This window comes from Portunus trituberculatus, chromosome 28 (genome assembly GCF_017591435.1).
Source record: "Portunus trituberculatus isolate SZX2019 chromosome 28, ASM1759143v1, whole genome shotgun sequence".
Taxonomy (NCBI): Eukaryota; Metazoa; Arthropoda; class Malacostraca; order Decapoda; family Portunidae; genus Portunus; species Portunus trituberculatus.
In genome coordinates this window covers 5,868,556-5,891,055 of record NC_059282.1, presented here as the reverse complement: position 1 = coordinate 5,891,055, position 22,500 = coordinate 5,868,556, and the positions used below count along the sequence as shown (strand labels likewise).

Genomic DNA, 22,500 nt, shown 5'->3' with positions numbered 1-22,500 from the left:
GTTGAGGATGTGAAGGAAGGAAAAAAAAGAAGAGGAAAGTGTGGAAAATAAATATGAATTTGAATGAATAAGCAAAAAACAATATTGCATCGATGAAAATTAGACAAAAGAAACACTTGAATTAGAGGAAAAAGGAGATAATGATAGGAGAGAAAATAGAATAGGTACAAATGAAAGAAATATTAGAATAGTAAAATGAACAGATAAAAACGGCAAAGTAAGTAAAAAAAAAAGAAACAGGGAAACTTACAAATAAACTAAAGACACAAAAGAAAAAGAAGAAATTGTAACAGAATGAGAAATAAATAAGAATAGGTATAAATAAAAGGAAAATATGAAAGAGTAATAACTTGAACAGAGAACGGTAAAATGGAAAGACGAGGAGACAGGGAGACAGAGAGAGTGGGAGAGTGGGAGAGTGGAGTGAGTGGGGAGACGGTGCGGGGAGAGGGTGGTACGCTTCTCGAGGCCGCCCCGGGGAGCAGGACAACACCCTGAAGGCCCTTTCGACCCCATTCCCCGCCCAGCTGACGGTAGGGGCGCTGCTGGCTGGCTGGCTGGCTCATTGGCTGGCTGGTTGGCTGGGTTGCGTTGCCGCCAAGGGATTAACAACGGGATGGATTTTGGCTCAGCTTTATGTTACTCCTTTGTTGCCTTTTCTTGCTTGGTTTGTTGTAAAATTATGTTGTTGTGTGAAGTTGTGTGAATAGGTGTTGTGTGTGTGTGTGTGTGTTTGGAAGCGGGGGTGGTTAGGTGGTATTTTATTTATGGGTGTTGTGGGTATCTTGTAAATTTTGTGGTGTGGATTTTCCTGTTTGTTTTTTCCCTCTGTTTTTCCTGTAGGAGTATCTTATTCTCTCTCTCTCTCTCTCTCTCTCTCTCTCTCTCTCTCTCTCTCTCTCTCTCTCTCTCTCCTATATATGGCTGCTTTTCCATTTAAGTTTTCTAACGGCACCGTCAGCTGGGCATCGCTACTCTGTGATTCTTATCTTCGTCTTTCCTTCTCCACTTATTCCCTAATTGTTCTCCTCCCCTGCACAAAAAATAGTTAAGGAGTCTTGTATACTACTTTGAAATGATACAGAAGGTGATTAGAAAATTGGCCAATCTTAATTTACGAGAGAGAGAGAGAGAGAGAGAGAGAGAGAGAGAGAGAGAGAGAGAGAGAACGCGTAAATAAGTACCTCATTAGCATTCAGATCCTCTACAAACTCTTGAATCCCACAAAACAAATAAGGAGAGGAATCCAAACGTGTTGATTTACTAAGACGAACTATTGACCCTTTTTTTAAACACCACGATTCACCGCCTTCATTGACCTGCTTCTTGCCTCCCACGCACACACCTGACCTTCCCGTTCAAGTGTGCGGCCAACCTGTATTTTACCTTGTCCTTGGCCGCGACTCAAACACACTGGTTCTTTACTATTATTGTATGTTTTTTCTTTTTTTGTTCAGTAGGGACAATTGGTCAAGGGCAACAAAATATGGAAAAAAAGACCCGCTGAGTTACCAGTTCCCTTAAAAGACACGAGAGTTAACCAAAATTCAGGGACAAATGTCTTGAGACCTCTCTCTTAAATGAAGTCAGGTCTATTAGAACCTATGAGTCTATAAGCAGGTAGAAATAGGTTTAATTGATAGTTTAACCCTATTATACCTTTATTAGTAAACTACGTGTACCAGGTAGAGAGTTAAATGTGGATAACGTAGCTATAATGTCACTTTTATTTCTAAGCAGCACATGTATTATAGTTAATTAAGAAGTGTCATATATCCAAAGGTCTAAGGAAAAGGTAGGAAGGCCAATAACAATGATAGATAATAAGAAATAGGGCATTGCATAACTTACCTTTCGCAGCGCTGCCTGGGGGACGGGGAGGCGAGGGACCGAGAAAGAGAAAGAGAGGAAGAGGGAACGCGTCTTCGTGGTGGTCAGGACAGACAAACGCTCACGCTAACACTTCCTGGAGCGGCCGTGATCATGAACCAACACCCTCCTCTATCCTGCACACACACACACGCACACGCCTTCACACCCGCACACCCGCACACACGCACGTCTTCGTTCCCAAACCACACCTAGACGAAGGGGCGTCGGATAACAGTTATTCCCGCCGTAACTCGTGTGTGTGGCGAGGTTTAGAGGGAGAGAGTAAGCGGTAGACTCTCTTGAGGTAGAAAACAGGGAACTGAGAAGGCCACACGAGCTCCGCCAGCCAGCCACCACCAGCTCCCTCTGCTCGGGGTTCACGCGCGTGGTTGAATGACCCGTAGGAGCTGTGTTCTGCCTGTATACGTCTCCTCAGGTGGCGCAGGGGAGGGGCAGGAAGGGGAGGAGCTGGAGTAAGAGTAGGAGAGAATGAAGCACTGGGGGCAAAATAGACAGGGTGAGAGAGAGAGAGAGAGAGAGAGAGAGAGAGAGAGAGAGAGAGAGAGAGAGAGAGAGAGAGAGAGAGACGAAGTAGAGATAGGAAAGAAAACTGGTTAAGAATAGTTGGGAGTTTTGAGTTGAGGTTTTAAAAAGGTGATGGTGTGAAATCATGGTTATTGGTGCTATTTGTTATACTGGAATATTGAATATAAGGAAAAGTTTGGTGTACATGTTAATTGGTGTGTGTGTGTGTGTGTGTGTGTGTGTGTGTGTGTGTGTGTGTGTGTGTGTGTGTGTGTGTGTGTGTGTGTGTGTGTGTGTGTGCGTCTGGAAAGGAGGCGAGGAGACAGACAGGGTCGAAGGGGTGTAGGCAAGGTAGTACTGTTGGTAGTGCATAATTATATTGGGGTAGGTTAAGTTGGTGGGGGTATGGATGGTAATAGTAGTAGTGGTGGTGGTGGTGGTGGTGGTGGTGGTGGTGGTGGTGGTGGTGGTGGTGGTGGTGGTGGTGGTGGTGGTGACATCTGCACTTTCGTGACCACATTGTTTCAGGGGCAAGATCAGGGTCACACAGGTTAAGGTTCACGTCACGCACGCGCACACACACACACACACACACACACACACACACACACACACACACAGACCAAATAGAGAAAGAGAAGGAGGAGGAGGAGGAGGAGGAGGAGGAGACCAAATACAAACTGACACAAAAGGAAGAAAATCTTGGGAAAAGGAAACAATGAATGGACAGAGAAAGAACAAGAAATCAATAGAAGAAGGAGGAGGAGGAGGAGGAGGAGGAGGAGGAGGAGGAGGAGGAGGAGGAGGAGGAGATGGAGGAGGAAGAGAGCAAGAGGAGAACTGGATAAAAAAGGGAGAGAAAAAGAAGGAAGGATTATGTTAGCAAAGTGTATTCCTCTCCTCGTCTTGAGAATGTTTACCTGTGAAACACCTGCCTCTTTGATCCAGCAGCCGTCTGGTACACAAGGAAATGAGAACAGATTTAGTGTGCCCCTGTGTGTGTGTGTGTGTGTGTGTGTGTGTGTGTGTGTGTGTGTGTGTGTGTGTGTGTGTGTGTGTGTGTGTGTGTGTGTGTGTGTGTCCACACCTGCTCTGAGATAATACACACACACACACACACACACACACACACACACACACACACACACACACACACACACACACACACACACACACACACACACACACACACACAGTACTCATTATAGACATCACAATCTCCACCTATATATTTGTATAATTGTGAAGAATGTCATTATCTTCCTATATAACACTCTCTCTCTCTCTCTCTCTCTCTCTCTCTCTCTCTCTCTCTCTCTCTCTCTCTCTCTCTCTCTCTCTCTCTCTCTCTCTCTCTCTCTCTCTCTCTCTCTCTCTCTCTCTCTCTCTCTCTCTCTCTCTCTCTCTCTCTCTCTCCAGGTCTTTTGTTCTGTAGCTAATGAAATTATACCTTACACTTGATATTTGAGAGTTTCCTACTAATTTTTCATAATGGTCTACCCGCGGCGTGTTGTTACTGCAAAAAGCTTCCTCTGCGGTTAAGCATAATGTTCAAAGTACCGGGGTGGGTAAAAAAAAATGTGTGTAAGAACCTGTAACACGTCGAGGAAATATGAGAACTGAGTGTGAAAGCTTGCAAATACTTGGGTTATTTATTGTGGTCGTTGATCATTTAGGAAGCATTGAAAAAACTACAGAGATGAAAGCCAAGGAGGAAGTGACAGAAAGGCGAAAGTTTGTGAAGGTGAACTTAGAACATTGTTAAAGAGTTAGATTGTAAAGGTGTTCATTGTGGATGTTGGTAATTTAAGAAGTTTGGAAAATTAATAACGTGAAAACAAAATAGAAATTAGTTAAGAAATTACTCATAACGACTTTTAAAAATAAATCAAAAGGCAAATGTATAATCTAAAAAAGAAAATAGCTTCCTGATGAGAACTTTTTCATTATTCTTCCTTTTTCTATAGTTTCTTTCTCTTGTTTTTCTTATTTTTTTCCCTCGTAGTCTCCACACTCATTCACACACGAAAGCGTCACGTCTCGACCTGAAAATATGATACACCAAAGAAGCGACACAAAAAGAAAAAGATATACGCCTCTAAATACACCACAGAAAAGCAGTGAACAGTAACCCATACCATAGAAGAAAAGACAATTACAACCCATCCCTTCATGCTTTCCTTATCCTAAACGAAGACATTAACTACACCTTTCACCACACACAGCCGGAAACGCTTCTTTATCTGTCTGGTGCCTCATCTAATCACTCCACACTAATGCCCCAATTACACGCACACACACACACACACACACACACACACACACACGTCCTTACCCAATGACACACATACTGCAGCCTTCCTTCCCTCTATTCATTCCGTGCTGGTGACAGGTAAGGCTCAGTTAATTGACATACAGGTACTATGGGAAGACAGGTAAGGAAGGAAAGTGACTGCACGTGAGAGAGGACACCTTTTCTCTTCCTTTTTTATTGCAGATGTGAAAGGAGGTTATTTGGTAGACCTGAGGGAAGGGAAGGGAGGGAAGGTGAGGGAAGGAGAGGAGAGGGAAAGAGGGAAGGGAAATTGCTGCAACGTGTTTTCTTCTTTTATTGTTGCTGTTTTAGTGATTGCAATGTGATGGTGGTAATAATTGCAGTAGTGATGGTAGTAGTAGTAGTAGTAGTAGTAGTAGTAGTAGTAGTAGTAGTAGTAGTAGTAGTAGACGTCTTCTTTAGTTTTTTTTTTTTTCAATGGTAATGCACTTTTTTTTATGGGGCGAAGAGAAATTACGGGAAAAAATAAACGAAAAAAAAAAGTATTGTATTGGTTGATGTCATGTTTACCTTTACCTGTGTTTACAATGAGTATTTGCCGTGTAGAAAGTACTGCTGTGTTTAATCAAATCACCTTCTTTTTCATGTTTATAGAGATGATGACACTTTATCTTCAACTCAAGAACACTCATAAATCTTAACATTTTATACAAGATTTTAATATTTGCCTTCTTTTTTTCTTTTTCGTTTGCCTCTTGTTTTCTCTTTTGTTTTCTTATGCTTTCTTTTTTGCATTTACTTAATCTGTGCGTTAATTTATTGTTTAATTTTGTTTCTCGTTTCAGTTTGTTTAGCGGTAACATTTTCAAAGACGTGGTTCCTTTGCTTTGTATTTACCTGTAATTGTTGATCGATGTGTCTGTCTGTCTGTCTGTCTGTCTGTCTGTCTGTCCCTTAGCCAAGATTGTCGAGTCAGCGTTTGCATGGCTGCTTCCGTGTTGACCTGAGCACACACACACACACACACACACACACACACACACACACACACACACACACACACACACACACACACACACACACACACACACACACACACACACACTAGCCACCACCACCACCACCACATGAAAAATAAGAATAGAAAGAGACAGACACACAAGTAGACAGGTGAACATAGATAGACAAGACACTAAACACAAAAACCATGAATTAAAAAAAAAAAAAACTATCAAGATAAAAGACATGAAAAATAAACTGCAATATAATCAACCTTCCTCTATTCTTTCCAGGTGAGAGGTGACAGAGAAGCATCGCTACCTGGTGAGTGTTACCTGTGTTCATATTTGCATAGTAATTGTGGATCAGTAAACCGGGCATGTCACTTATACTATTACACTATTTCCTTACGTATTCGGACGTGTCTGTTCGGTTCATTGAAGAGTAACGGAACTGTGAACCTGTTTTCATCCCTCATCACAAAGGAGTCACACAGGGAAAGGATCTCACACGGTTTTTCAGGATCTCAATAAAAGAAGATTATCTGATAAACTCGCATGATAAACCTATAACGGTGAAATATTAAAGGTTATTATCGTCTATATTACAAGTGTCATTATTGTTTACCCGGTATGTCGCTAATGGCAATGGCGCGAATCTTCTGTCTCTCAGGGTGAAGATGCACAGTCACTGTCGGTCTTGTTTGCCGCTCCGAATTGATATAGTGTATAAGTAAGGGGAAAACAGATATTCGTTACAGTCTCTTTCGCCTTTGGAAAATACGGAAATATGAAGATAACACTACAGGAAAAAGATAACATACCTCAGTGCATGAAAATACTAAAAATACATGACAATAACAGGTTTTGACGCAGAAATGTAGCAAAAATACATGAAAAATACCTTAAGTAACGTGTCTAGACGCCGGAACACAAGCGAAATAACACGTTTTGACGCCAGGAAACAAGCGAAATAAGCGATTATAGGAGAGAGGGGCGATAAGGCACCGTCACCAATACAATCACGTTACAATACAGCCAAGTCACGTGTAATCAAGCCATCACCTTCACGTAACTTTAATACATCTAAACAATTGCTTTCCCGTCTCCTCCATTACCTGCTGAAACAACGCCTACTCCACCTACCGCACCTGCTCCATCCACTCCACCTGCCCCACCCACTCCACTTACTCCCCCTGCCGCTTGACTCATTCCCTCACCACACAAGCCCGTAAAGCATGATCTTGTCGCCCTGTCACGCCTTCTCGTGCCCTGACCTGACCTCCCATGGCCACCGTCAGGAAGCACAAAAGTCACATCCTCCAGCCTTCTTCCTCCACCTCTTCCTCCTCATCCTCTTCCTCTTTCTCTTCTTCCTCTTCCTCCTCCAGACAAACCACCACGCAGCTGTTTCTATTCCTTTGCCTCTCCGTTCTCCTTCTCTCCCTTCCTGCCTTTTCTCTAGTTTTCGTCCTTATTCTCTCTCTCTCTCTCTCTCTCTCTCTCTCTCTCTCTCTCTCTCTCTCTCTCTCTCTCTCTCTCCTGCCTTTCTCTCTACTTTTTCTTCCTATCCCTCTTTTCTCTTCTTTCCTCTCCCTATCTCTTTCTCTCCTTTCTTTCTTATTTTTATCACTTTCTCATAGTTGTCTCTTCTCTTTCTCCTTTTCTTGTCTTTCTCTCTCCTCCTCCTCCTCCTCCTCCTCCTCCTCCTCCTCCTCCTCCTCCTCCTCCTCCTCCTGTCTTCCTTTTATGTCCTTTACTCTCATTCTCCTTTCCTCTCCTATCCCCTTTCTTTCTCTCCTTCCACCCCCTCTCTCCCACTTCCCGTCCTCTTTCCCCACGCCTCTATCCCTTCCACCCTCCCTCTCTCTCTCTCTCTCACTCCCTCACTCTCTTTACTCCCTCGTCTCCCTCTCCTTCCGCCTCTCCTCCCTCCCTCTAACCCTCCTTCCTCTACCTCTGTCTCGCCGCCTGGCCCTCATTTAGAAGTCTGGAGCATCAGAGTTACGACTTTCCGGGAATTCCGTGGCGATGATTGTGTTATTATGTATCGTGTCTTCCATAGTGGGTTACCGCAGGGCTCAGGGCTCAGGTTTCGGTCCCGTCCTGTTTACCTTATGCTATGGAAGGTGTGAATCTAGGAAACTTGTGATTGTTTTTGTATTCAAGGTGGATTGTGATGTTGATATAAGCAGCTCTCATTTTCTTGTGGATGGATTGTGGATGAAATGTTTTGTGAGTTAATATCTGAGGTTTTTTTTTTTTTTTTATTTATTTTGTTTAATTTTTTTCTATTTTTTTATCTATCTTCTTTTTCTTTTTTTCTTCTTCTCTCCTCCTATTTCTCCTCCTTCTCTTCCTTCTCCTCTTCTTTTTCTTCTCCATTTCCTCCCTCCCCGTCTCCTCCTTCTCCTTCTCTTTCTCCTTCTCCTTCTCCTCTACCCCCATCTCCACCTCCACCTCCTCCTCCTCCTCCTCCTCCTCCTCCTCCTCCTCCTCCTCCTCCTCCTCCTCCTCCTCCTCCTAAGTAAGACTCTAGAGGCCCACAGGCAGGAGAGGACACGAGAGGCAGCAAGGAGAGAGATGGAGAGGGAGGCTGCGTGGCGGGCTGAGAGTTGGCTGGTTTGATTGAAGTCACGCCTAGACCAATATTATCTCACTTGTCTGTCATTTGGCACGCAGACTCTCATCACTTGTATATCTATTTAAACTTTGATTTCTCCACCCACTGATGTGTATATTTTAGGCCTGTAACTCCTCTACTTACTGATTTTTTTTTTTCTCTCTCTTTAGTTTATTTTTTCTCTCTCGCTCTTTATTTTTTCTGATGTATATATTTTAGGCTTTTAACTCCTCTAACCACTGATTTCTCTACTATTTTTACTTTCGTTTAGTGTGATTATTTTTTTTTTCTCTCTCTCTCTTTATTTTCATGCCCAGTAATTTCATCTCCTATTTCCTTTTAAGAGTTTAGTTTTTTTTTTTTTTTGTGTGTGTGTTCTTCCTAAGGTTATTTTCTTCATCTTGTTTATGTGTACAAGTTTACTCTTTTCCTTTTTTTTTTAGAATCAATATCAGCAAACTTACTTCACAATTCTCGTTCCGCTTCTTCAATTTTTTTTTTCGTAGTTTTCTTGCAGTAAACATTCTTTAGTTGTTTATACTTGTTATATGTTATTACTTACTGTGTGTGTGTGTGTGTGTGTGTGTGTGTGTGTGTGTGTGTGTGTGTGTGTGTGTGTGTGTGTGTGTGTATTATTGTATTCCTTTCACGTACCTCAATTTTTCAAAGGAGGCACGACAGAGCACGACTTTGTGTGTTGGTGCACGTACGGGAGGACTTCCTGCCTTGGCCGTGACGGAGCGAGAGAGAGAGAGAGAGAGAGAGAGAGAGAGAGAGAGAGAGAGAGAGAGAGAGAGAGAGAGAGAGGAGAGGGAGAGGGAGGAACACACACACACACACACACACACACACACACACACACACACACACACAGTTCATGCCCCAGGTCGTCGTGTGTGAGAATACGACTTTCCTCTCACCACTACTTGTGTCCACACATCGCGACACGACTACTGGGCTCTTCATTTACCTCCTCCTCTTCCTCCTCCTTCTCCTCCTCCTCCTCCTCCTCCTCCTCCTCCTCCTCCTCCTCCTCCTCCTCCTCCTCCTCCTCCTCCTCGAAAGCCTTCTCTTCCTCTTCCTCTTTCTCCTCCATAAATTTCATAATTCGAGTTAAAAATATTTCCACAGATTCTCTCCAGGTGATAAAAAAAAGATTAAATTTATTGAAGCAAACCCTTTTATCTAATTTCCTCATGCATCAATTTAGCATTATTTCATTGTATTTGTAACCATCATCATTGTTCTGTTCTTTACTTTCGCTTACTATTATCTCACTAATATTTTCCCTTCATACATATTTTTTTCTTTTTATATGTCAGGCACACTGGTGAAGGGCACAAAAAAAGAAAATTCCTGCTTGCAATTTTGCTCCTAAAAAAAAAGATACAGAAGAACCGAAAGAGTTAACCGGTTTGTTTTATTTTCAGACTTATGTATGTTATTTTTGATGACTAGTACTGGAGGTTTGGCACTAGTTTTGGCACCCAGTACGAGATGGCGTCCTAGCAAGCTCAGGTCATTCATGAAGGCATTCACAAGATCCGGCACTATGTTGACTCATGAGATACCTCGAGACATTGCTCTTTCCTCAGATATTTCCTCCCACGTCTATTATTACATCGATCTTTTTGACAAGTCTCCTCTAGCAAACCCGGTTGTACACATCTTCCTCCAGTTATCTTTTTTCTTCGTTAAAGTTTTCCCATATGTGTCCATTCACCTCGAGATATCTTCGAGGTAATTACTTGACAACCACCTTTTTATTTTTACGTAGGAGGGGCACTGAACAACAAAAGAACGAAAATAACGAACGAGTTTCCAACGCTACCCATTCTAAACACCTTACAGTTTTCTACCTTATATATTCCAAACATCTTACAGTTTCCCATACTTCCCATTCAAAACGTCTTACAGTTTTCTTTTTTTTATATATCTCATGGACAACAAAAAAAAAAAAAGGCCCACTTGATTGCCAGTTCCTTTAAAGAAAAAAAAAGAGTAAGGCAAAAGTCAAGGATAAATGTCTATCCAACCTATTCCTGAAAAGTCCCAAAAGATCAAAACGATTGCCAAGAATTAGAGGAAAAATATCTTGCTTTCCTCATTCTTCCCCCAAAAAACTCAGTAATCCCATCAGGTGCTGGCCGTGCTGCACCTGGGACTTGCTGGGCAGCCTACCCTTCCCAGGCGCTCCAGGTGATCTAAACGGGGCACGGCTGGTTCCCGCTGACCCCACCTGCTCCTGCTACTCTTGTTGTTACTGTTGTTGCGGTTCCTCACTGTGGTGGTGATGTTCTTGCTTTCGTTCTTGTTATTACTGCTGATAATGATGATAGTGAAGATGCCGCTGTCTCTACCGCTATCTCTGTACCTGGTTCCCTGTTATCATAAGAGTAAAGTGTATCTTGCCCACTCCTGTCTCATACGCAGCTGTTTGGCGTCCCCTCCTAAGGGAATGATTTCTTTTATCGTTATTTTTTTTTTTTTTCACGAGAAGACTTAATTCACCAACTTGACTCATAACTGGTTTCCCGAGACCAGTTAGCGCTTGCTTGACTGTTACGCTATTGTTCAGAACCGGCAAGCTTTGAGGAAGGTTATACAGGTTGGTTTTCCCCATTCCGGCTCCCAGGAGTGACCGCTGGGAGGTTTATGGCTCCCTGCTGATGGTGCCTACTTACCTGTCTGTTACGCACACCACGCACCTGAAGACAGCTTGAGGAGACGTAAATAATCGCGAGATATCTTTATATTGGCATCTGTCCCTGTTGCAGCATGTGACTGAAGGCTCTTGTGATGCTGAAAGTCCTGCTAATGTAGCCAGCCCAGTGTCCAATTACATCACCCAGGCTAATGTTCAACTAAATCAAAGTAGACTAGTGTTCCCAAGTGATGTAGAATTGTAGACAGTTTCCCTGAGCAAAGATTCATGATAGGTCTCTCTCTCTCTCTCTCTCTCTCTCTCTCTCTCTCTCTCTCTCTCTCTCTCTCTCTCTCTCTCTCTCTCTCTCTCTCTCTCTCTCTCTCTCTCTCTCTCTCTCTCTCTCTCTCTCTCTCTCTCTCTCTCTCTCTCTCTCTCTCTCTCTCTCTCTCTCTCTCTCTCTCTCTCTCTCTCTCTCTCTCTCTCTCTCTCTCTCTCTCTCTCTCTCTCTCTCTCTCTCTCTCTCTCTCTCTCTCTCTCTCTCGTGTATCATTACTATCACATTTTTTCTTACCTATTTTCTCATTACAGTCTTGAGTGTGCGTGCGGCGACCTACATTCCACCTCCTCCTGTCTCTCTTTTCTTTCACTTCCTCCTTCTCCTCCCGGGTTATGAAAACAATTTGCGGGTATTGCGGTTAATGCAAGGTGGTAATTTTTGTTTGCTCTTAATTCCACTCCTCTTTGCGATGTTATTTATCTCTCTTTCCAGTACATTTCCTATTTTTCAAACGCTACTACTACTATTACTGTTACTGCTGCTACTACTACTACTACTAATACTATTCTGCTACTACTACTACTGCTATTACTACTATTCACTGTATCAGCACTCCTTCCTGCTTCCGCCTTTGTAGCAGAACCTTTTCAATGTTAGACTGTTGCAATTTTCTCCTTATTTAATTTCTCCTACTCTCCCTTCCTCTCTCATGCTCTCCCTGCGATCTCTCTTCCCTCCCCTCCCATCTTGTTTCCTCCCCCCAACAGTTGAAGAAAGCAAGGGAGATCACGACAGCAACACAGAGAATTTAAACCTTTATGCGTGAAACAGTGATTAGTTTTGGATCGGATTTAGCCGTATAATCTGAAACACCCGCACCGCACCTTCATAATTTTCAAAGTGGTCTAGCTGAAGTGACACGTATTTTTAAGGATGTTTTCTAATTCTGGTGACACGTTAACAAGTTTTCTGCATTCACAACAGGAAAAATACTCTTTGGAACGCGGCTAATCGTCTCTGTGGTGTTTGAAATGGTCGTGGTGAGAGAAGGAAGTGTTTCTGAATATGGTGCTTATTGTTGCCGGTAAAGGATTCAATGCCACAGATTTGGCATAAAGTGTTACGCATCTTGCAATTGATTAAAGATTGAATGTACTTTATGGTTGTGGTAAGAGAGGGAAGCGTTTCTGAATATGGCGCTTATTGTTACCGGTAAAGGATTCAATGCCACAGATCTTGCAATTGATTAAAGATTGAATATACTTTACGAAGTCATCTAAAAGGGAACATTAAATCACGAAAACAGTTATTGCTTAGAAAATGTGATACTTGGCTTACGATTTTGATACTTTTTTGATATTTTTATACTCTTCAGACAAAATTTGAATAGAAAACGAGATTACAAGGAATAGTTGTCGCTCAGAAAACCTATTGCTGTTTTTCTATTGTCTATTCTATATTTTTTTCGCTAACTTACTCTTTCAGACACAAATTACCAGGGTATGTTAGATTAGGCTAGAAGTTATAGGTTAGCTTGTGTTGAGTTTAGAAGGGAAGCTGAGAACATCCAAGCACGTCTTATTAGGTTAGGTTAAGTAAAAGATAAGTTAGGTTACGTTAAGTTGATTTCTGTTAGGTTAAGTTTAGTAGGGAAAGTAAGAATATTCAAGGGCATCCATCGTGATCATACACTGGGCATCCCCTTGGGCATATCCGCTAAGGGGCCGAGATGTATGTATGTGTTACACCCCGTTTGTGAAATTGCCCATTTCATGAAATGGGCAAACCCAATTCATGAAATGAACCTAACCTCACACACACACACACACACTAACCATTTCATGAAATGGTGCACATTTCATGAATTGGGTTAGGTTAGGTTAGGTGTGTGAGGTTAGGTTAGGTTAGGTTAGGTTCATTTCATGAATTGGGCAAACGGTGTAACATATGTGTGTGTGTGTGTGTGTGTGTGTGTGTGTGTGTGTGTGTGTGTGTGTGTGTGTGTGTGTGCGGTAATGATAGTGGCGAGAAGATGAATTGTGATGTAGAGGTGTTGTGTAGTGAGAGGTACACAGTGTGACGCACCACACACACACACACACACACACACACACACACACACACACACACACACACACACACACACACACACACAGGCTACTACTTTTATTCTGTAGATCATTGTCATCACCACCACTAGCAACATTGCAATAGTAGTAGTATAGGCAGTAATAGTTGTAGCAGTAGAAGGGTGTGGGTGGTGAAAAGTCATTCCGGAAGATAAGATACGTATTTTAGTTGCTATTTCTTCTTTTTTGCGTCTATTTGTGTCTGTATTTCTGTCTTTATCATCCATTTACGTGGACGAGACCCGCTTACTAGGAGGAGGAGGAGGAGGAGGAGGAGGAGGAGGAGGAGGATGTAGAAGATACAGAGAATAATCAGAGTTATAGGTTAGACACGAAAACGAGAGATAGATGAAGTCAGACACACACACACACACACACACACACACACACACACACACACATACACTAAAGGTGACAAAGACAGCAGGTGTTCCCCTTATTATCTCGGTTCTTGATTGGGAGAGAGGCGGCCAGTTAGCGTCAGCTATGTCGATGTAAACAATGACGTCATCATTTTTTTTCCGAGGATGTTTAATTGGTTGATTAAAAGGAGGCGGTGATGCTGGAGAAGAACAAGAAGAAGAAGAAGAAGAAGAAGAAGAAATAAATATGATGATGATGCATAAGCAGGAAAAGAAGAATAAGAAAAAATGGAGAGGAAGAAGAAGAAAAGGAAAAGAAAAAGAAGAAATAGAAAAAGAAGAAGAAGAAGAAGAAGAAGAAGAAGAAGAAGAAGAAGAAGAAGAAGAAGAAGAAGAAGTCGAAGAGGAAGAAGTAGAAAATAAGAAACGAAAAACAGACCTGTTTATACAAAAAATGAAATAATAGTAGCAATAGTAGAAGGAAAGAAAAGTAAAAAAAAAACTGGTAATACAGAAGAACAAGAACAAGAACAAGAACAAGAACATGATAAGAAGGAATACATGAAGAGGCAGAGGAAGAGAAGGTAACGTATCTTTATGAGGAGCGTGGCGACAATTCAGGTTATAAAAAGACGCGGTTCCCGTCCACCTATTCTCTCTGCTTGGATTCCGCCGTGAGTGTGCTCCGTTTCTGGGTTACTATGGACTCGGTGGCAGCGGCGGAACTAGCGGCAGGGCAGGATTGGGAGGCTGAGTTGTCTCTACCCGAGGCCTACGTTCCGTTTTCTGTGGCCCTCGGTAGTCTTAAGGGAAAAAAATGAGACCGTCGCCTGATCATTGGTTAGTAGGTGTGGCCGCTTACCGTTAATGTATCGCAGGGAAGGGAATGGTGAGGAGCGCTTGGTGCCGCCTTTATTGCCTTGTATCTACCCCGCGTCACCCTGAGGCACACATCGGAGTTCGGTGACAGGGGTGAGACCATGGAGAGTGATGCACCACAGGAATCGCCGGCACCCCAGCACCACCCCTCCCCTCCCCCTGCTCCAGTCAGGTGGGCATGATCTTCCTGGTGTCAGAAGTAAGAGAAAAGTCCGTCCCAGCTGTGCCTCCTCCGGCAGGTCGTCAGTAGTACAGGTCACTCCCGCCCCGCGGCAGAGGACGTGCAGGACGTGTCGGGTACATCTTCGTTCCCAGTGACACATCGTCCTCTGCCACAGTCGTGTGTACCCAGAAGGGCAGCCGCTGGCACCGGAAGTGCGGGGCGCTGCCTCGTGACCCGCCGTGAGGCGTGGTAGCCACCAGTCACTGCCACGGCTTCCGTCCGGCAGAGCTGCTCAGGCCGCGTATGGCGCCTCCTCTCAACGTTGTTCTTCAGCCTTTCGTCGCCTTGTGTGCGTAATGACTCGTGAATATCCTCATCCATCCACTCATTGTTATGAAGTTGTTTTTGTTTTCCGTCCAGCAGGCAACATACATGACCACAACGGGAGCTCATCAAACCGCACTCAGCATCACTAGCCAAGCATAGCCTTGAAAAGTAGGCGTGTTGTGACCGCAGAAAACAGGAATTAAATCATGTTTTACTAAGGTAACGCTCAGCAGCTGGTCAGAGTCGAGAGAACCGGCCTAGTATTGTTATTAGCGCTGCCAGCGTGCAGGTGTGCCCGGGTGCCGTGTAGCCTGAGTTGTTTTATCAGTTTATAGCTTATTTCTTTGGCTTGAGAGTCTAAGACGAGTTCAGTCTCTAAGCCATGCACCGCATCAAGTTCACAGACTATTTATCGGTAGTCGAAGGGAGATTGATCACAGAGTCTGCTTCGTACCACCCATTAACCCCTTCAGTACTAGGACGCGTTTCTACTACGAGTTTTGGGTATGATTACACGATTTTATTTACATTAGGAAGGGTTTATGGAGGTCAGAAGAATAATGGCCGGAGTCTTCACTGTTTTAATCCTCACTTAAGTTTCTGAAGCTGTATAAAATCACCATACAGTAAGCAGAATGAATATGGAAACGTGTCATGGTACTGAAGAGGTTAGTCATGTTCCTCCAAGACTTGAATCATAATTTCCACTGAGACACTCACCTGAATAATGCCTGACAGATACGCCCCTCATGACCTCACACTCACTCTGCCTTTCAATACCTAACCAGGAAAGAAGGAATTGCAGGGTCATCTCATCGCAGCATCCACCAACAGTGAATTCTTAAAATTATGGAGAATATACAGTAACTATACTTCCCTGTAGTATTGATGTCTCATTGGTTCATTTTTAACCTATTTTACGTGATCGCTTCGGCATTTTATGGTACACTTCACCGTTAGCTCGATACCTTGCTTAGTCACGGCATAGCGGAGTGACAAGTCATCTTCAATAGTCTCCCTTCAAACTGTATCGTTTTCTTTGGTTTCTCTTACCCACGCGGAATTGATTTCATGACAAGGCTAATTTATTTTTTTCCTCCTGTACTCTCTCTCTCTCTCTCTCTCTCTCTCTCTCTTTCTTTGCCACACCCAATAGATCTGTATGAAGGAACAATTAGGTCAGCGGTACCTGGGATCAGTCAGCCGCAGGAAGCAGGTTAACCCTTGAACTGATAAAGGCTCTTCTTATTCTTATTTTGGCAACTCTAGATACTTTCGCTCATCGGAAATATAACTGTGAATACTCAATAACTCATTAGACTGAGAGTATTACCTATAAAGAAACAAAATTGAACTATTACTACTTCTACTACTACTCTTCTCTTCTCTTATCTCCTCTTTTCTTCTCTTCTCCTCTCCCCTGTTCTTTCTCTCTTCTTCTCTACTCTCCACTGCTCTTTCTTTTTTCTTCTCTACTCTTCCCTGCTCTTTCTCTCCTATTCTTTCTCTCTTGTCTCCTCTCCTCTCTCCTGTTCTTTCTCTTCTCTTCTATTCTCTTCTCTATCCAGCTCTTTTCTTTCTCATAATATCCCTTGTCCTTTCTTTTTTTTCTACTACTACGACTACTACTACTACTACTACTACTAAGAGGCCACGGCAGTTAAGAGGTTAATGGCTGGGTGGGCGAGGAAAGAGAGGCATAATATGGCAAAGCTGTGTTAAATGTATGGCGCCGTGAAAAGTCTCCTAGTCAGATTTATTTCCATTGATTTTGTGCTGGAATGCTTTATTTGGGAAGGTCGTAGGTTATTAAATAGTAAATAATGATAAGTGAGAGTAAATTATTGGCACGTGTAAGTTTGATGTATTCTTGCAGCTTCCTTTGTCACCTTATGTTCTTATGAGAGAGAGAGAGAGAGAGAGAGAGAGAGAGAGAGAGAGATAACCTAGTGACACGTAGTAACAGCTCCACTTTTTTCCTATTTTCTTTTTTTTTATGATACCATCACTCAGATAACGGCTCACTTCTTTTTATTTGTCTCTCACTTTTCCTCCTTTTTTCTTTTTTTTTTTTACGAGTCTTCCCAGAGGTCACAATCACTAATGACCTCTTTCGTAAGTCATATTAGAATCCATTACCTCTGTTTGCACCTGTTAGCTTCCCAGTTCTCTTTTTCTTTTGATTTATCTTTGTTCTCTTTGACTTTCTTGCCTCTAGTCCTTTAAAATGTATCTTATTTCTTTCTATTCCCTCTCGTCTTTTCTTTCAATTGTTTTTCTTCTTTTTCTTTTTTTACTTTCTTCATCAATTTCTTCATCTTTATTTTGTTTTTCCTTCTTATTTCTATCTACCTTACTTATCTGCTTTTAACTTTCATTTCTATAGTTTTCCAAAAATATATCTTATTTTTTCTATTCTTTTTCGTTTTTTTCATTTCATTATTTTCCTCTTTTCTTTTACTTTCTTTATCAATTTCTTCATCTTTATTTTTTTTTCCTTCTTATTTCTATCTACTTTACTTATCTGCTTTTAATTTTCTTACCTCTAGTCTTCCAAAAATGTATTTGATTTTTTTTTCTATTCTCTTTCATCTTTTCATTTCATTGTTTTCCTCTTTTTCTTTGCTTTCTTTATCCATTTTTTTTCTTTTATTTTCATCAACCTTACTTATCTGCTTTTAACTTTCTTATCTCTAGTCCTCCAAAAATTTATCTCATTTTTTCTATTCCCTTTCATCTTTTCATTTCATTGTCTTTTTTTCTTTTTCTATTACTTTCTTTATCTATTTCTTCATTGTCATATTTTTCCTTTTTATTTCCATCAGCCTTACTTCCCTGCTTAGTCTTTAATTACCTCTAGAGTTCATTAAGTGAGGTGATAATTGAGCAACATTTTCCTTTGTTTTTTTCTATTTTTTCTCGTATTCTTTTTACAATCATATGTGTTTCAGTTGCCCATGGTGTTAATTTAGGGTAATGATCACCTAGTAGCATTTTTTCTCCACTTTTCTCGAAATTTTTTTTTTTTTTTTACACTTACTTTTTCCTTTTCAGTGGAGTTAATTAAATAAGATTGCGAACAATTTACATTTTTCTCTATACTTTTTTTATATTTCTTAACCCCTTCGATACTGGGACACATTTTTTACCTTGAGATTGGTGTACGATTAGACCATTTTATTTAGGGTCAGTGGAGGTCAGAAGATTAATGGCCACAGTCTTCACTATTTTAATCACCCACATGAGTTTCTGAAGCTGTATAACATCACCGGAGAGTAAGCAGAATGAATATGGAAACGCGTCATAGTACTAAAGGGACTAAACTCTTAATACTTATGTAGCTATGATATTTCTTTTTCATTTTTCCATAGAGTACATAATGCGATTGGTGTCAGTACGTGAGAACCTTTCAAAGACTTAGTGATAAGTAATCAGCTTTGAACATTAGAACTAAAAGCTTTTGTTGGCTCCTCCTCCTCCTCCTCCTCCTCCTCCTCCTCCTCCTCCTCCTCCTCCTCCTCCTCCTCCTCCTCCTCCTCTTCCATGAACCCAAATACCTGTTGTCAACAATACAAAAATCATCACTACCATCACTGTTCGTGACAAAGAAACAACAATAACTACAACAACCAATACTACTACTGCTATTGCTACTACTACTACTACTAATAATAATAATAATAATAATAATAATAATAATACTAATACTACTAATACTAATACTAATACTACCACTACTACTACTACTACTACTACTACTACTACTACTGAATTATATAACGTAGCATTGTGCAACGAAGGTATTGATGTCACTCTGCTGATTAGGGAAACGAAAGGGAAGGGAAAGGTAAAATGAAGGAGAATAAAGGAAGGGAGGGGAAGAGAGGGGAGGGTAACACACACACACACACACACACACACACACACACACACACACACACACACACACACACACACACACACGAGGCACTGACCCACTTACCAGAATTATTAATGAAATCAGCACGACAAACAAGCATAAAAGTATCAATTATCAATAAATTCACCAACCGGAAATACTTTTTTTTTTTTTATTGCACTGAATTTTATCCCCCTTTATTTTCTCCTTGTGCTTATTTACTATCATTTTATATATATTTTTTTTCATTTTCGATCTATGCAGGAATTTTACCCGTTGAGATGCGGTATAGATTATTCATTTATTATCTATCTGTGTCTATTTATCTATTTGGTTATCAATTTCTCTATTTATTTTATTTTTTTCGAACTGATAATGTGACGAACATCTCAACTCCTTCACCTGTATCACCTGTACATCACCTGTATCACCGCATCACCCTTCCATACACCATACTTATTTAATCTGTGTCACGCCCTTACCTGTTCCACGTCTTTACCTGTATTTTTCACCTGTAATCATGCTTTCACACCTATAAATATCACCCGTATCACTGTACCACTTCTTCATAATCTATTTCATTTGTACCACGTCTTTGCCTGTACCATTCTACCTGTAAATTACGTTTTCACACCTGTATGTATCACCCTGTAAAATTAATGTAACCTGCATCACTGTATATCTTCCCCTGTAAGTATAGAATTCGTAACTATTCCACCTGTACCACGTCTTTACCTGTATTTTGCACCTGTAATCACACTTTCATTCTTGTGTATATCATTTGGAAATCTAATGTAACTTGCATCACTACATCTCTCCTGTAAGTATAGAGTTTGTTACCTGTTCCACCTTTACCACGTCCCTACCTGTATCTTCCACCTGTATACGACACCTCCACGCCTGCCTCCTTATAAGCAAGCAAATCTAACTCAAGGCTCCACCAGGCAGCGTGTGGGAAGACCATAAGAACTAAGGGAAGCAAGCATTTAAGAGGGAGTTTTTAAGACAATTTATCCCTTTCTCTTGGCTAACTCTCTTGACTGTTCGAGGACTGGTACCTCAAGTGGACCTTTTTGTTGTTGTTTTTCTCGCCTTTAGCCAGTTTTCCCTTCTTACATTGAAAAGAGAGAAGCCAGGAGACCGACACGTGGCAGTCCTTATATTTAAAGTCCCTCTCGCCAGGCTGACGTCAGAGCAGTAAAGGTCAAAGCTAAATGGGGAGTGAGTGGGGCAAGATAACGCTCAGAATCAATACAGGTGATCGCTGAGTGGAAGGGGAAGGTGGGAGGGAAACAGTTAGACGAGGGATGTGGGTTGAAATTCTGGTAGAGCAAAAAGGGGGAAAAAATGACCTTTCATATTATTGGAATTAGTTGAAGATAAAGTTATTCATTTATATATATATATTAGTAATGAATGTGGTTTATTATCAGTTATATTTTTTCTTTCTCCTCCTCCTCCTCTTCCTCCTCTCCTCCTCCTCCTCCTCCTCCTCCTCCTCCTCCTCCTCCTCCTCCTCCTTCTCCTCCTCCTCCTCCTCCTCCTCCTCTTTTTCTTCTTCTTCCTCATTTATTATACTGTTTCTTCCATTAGTATTGAGTGTGGGATAGTTATACAAAAATCTTGATAAGGGCTTCATATTTTTTTTTTTTTTTTTTGCTGTTTGTCCACGTTTGTATTGTATTCCTTTGTACTGTATTCCTCCTCCTCCTGCCCCTCCCGTCCCCTTCTTCCCCCATTCCCAAATCGATTCACACCTTAGCTTACATAAACCCAATAGATGGTTACATAAACACATTATGAAATCGTCCTTTTATTAATCACGCCACTTGAAGCTTCCTACATCATTTTCTGCATCACCTGTCGCTCCATAAGATGACAGTGAAGGTGAGGGTGAGTCAGTTCATGTTACCTGCACACTATGAAGGCCACCTGGAGCTATTAGTATGTAGGATACCCCCCTCCCTGAAGTCAGTCCTACGTCATTTACTACTCATGAGGTCATCGCCACAAGAGACAACCCTGAGTAGAGGAAAATCACAGAATGGAACTCCCAACCTGTGCCTCTACGTCGATACCTGGTGATGATCGCTAAGGGTCCTGTATTCTGAAACGCTTTGCTCTCTCGCCACGACTATTTTCAAAGGCCACAGAGATGATTGTTCAGGTTCTCAAGAGTGTTTTCCTTGTTGATAATGTAAAATGTTTAGTTAATCTGTTACTAGAACTAGAACTTTTAATACCGCATCACTTCAATTACGACTATTATCAAGGGCTACAGAAATAATTGTCCGGGTTCTCAAGACTTTCTCCTGTTGATAGTGTAAAATTTAGTTAATCTGTCACAAGAACTATAAAAGCAGACATAAAAAAAACTTTATCACCTTAACTACAACTGACCTGGTTCTCAAGACGGTTTCTCCTGTTAATAACGCAAAACTTTGGTTAATCTATAGCGCAAACAGTAAAAGCATGTTTGAAAATCCGTGTAACTTCAACTATAGTCTATTGAATGCAGTGGAAGTTTATCTCCGGAGTAATTCAGTAAGAGGTGTGTCTGTCTGGAAGCTGCCTCAGTGGTGTCACGTAGAGAGAGAGTCAGTGAGTGAGTAGGCAAACTGACTGACTGACTGACTGCCTGAGGTTTGTTCAGTCCACCTTCTTTATGAATCACACGACCCCTTAGTGAGTCAGTCGTCGTCGTCACTCACCAGCAGATCGACCGCCAAACCCATGTCGTCCTTCTTGCCGTTCTGTAACCACCCTAAGAAATTCTCGAGTTTTTCATCCTTTCGTTTCTGTACATCCCTCAAATCACCCTTCAGTCGTTCCTTCTTCTCCTTGATCTTCTCCTTCGTCTCCTCTGATCTCCTTCTCAGTTCCTCTCTCTCCCTTCTCTCCTCCTCCTCCCTCTTTCTCTCCTCTTCCTCTTCCCTCTCTCGTTTCTGTCTCTGCTCTCTCTCCCTCTGTTCCTTGGTTTGCTTCTTCTTTAGCTTCTTCTCTTGTTTTTCTCTCTGTCTCTTTTCTCTCCTGGCTCGTTCTTCTTCCTCTTTTTTCTTACGTAGTCTTTCCTCTTCCAGTCTTTTCTTCCTCTCCTCCTTTTCCTTGCGTTTTCTTTCTCTCTCTTGTCGTATTTTCTCTTCCCTGTCTCTCTTTTCTCTCGCTTCACGTTCTAATCTCTCTCTTTCTTCTTTTGCTTCTCTTGCTGTCCGTTCCTCTTCTTCTCTTCTTTCTCTCTCCTCACGTTCCTTTCTCTCTCTTTCTTGTCTCTCTCTTTCTTCTCTCTCCTTCCTCTCTCTCTCTCCTCTTTCTCTCCTTTCTCTTTCCTCCTGTTCCTTCCTTTTTCTCTCTTCTTCCAGTCGTTGAAGTCTTTCTTTCTCCTCTCTATCTCTCTTCTCCCTCGCTTCTCTTTCTTTTCTTTCTCTCTCCTCCTCTGCTTTCTTCCTTGCATCTTCCTCCTCTTTCTTTCTTCTTTCCTCCTCTTTTCTCCTCCTCTCCTCCTCTTCTTTTTTCTTTCTCTCCTCT

The 22,500-nt window shown here is 41.7% G+C and overlaps 1 protein-coding gene across 1 annotated transcript in view; it reads right to left on the bottom strand.

Moving 5' to 3' along the window:
- Nucleotides 1-2,267, bottom strand: part of LOC123510349 (mucin-22-like) — a 52,549-nt gene extending 50,282 nt beyond the window's left edge. The window contains exon 1 of the mRNA XM_045265424.1: nucleotides 1,852-2,267. The gene's annotated coding sequence lies outside the window, so the exon portion shown is untranslated. The remainder of the gene's footprint in view (nucleotides 1-1,851) is intronic.
- Between the last annotated feature and the right edge of the window lie 20,233 nt (nucleotides 2,268-22,500).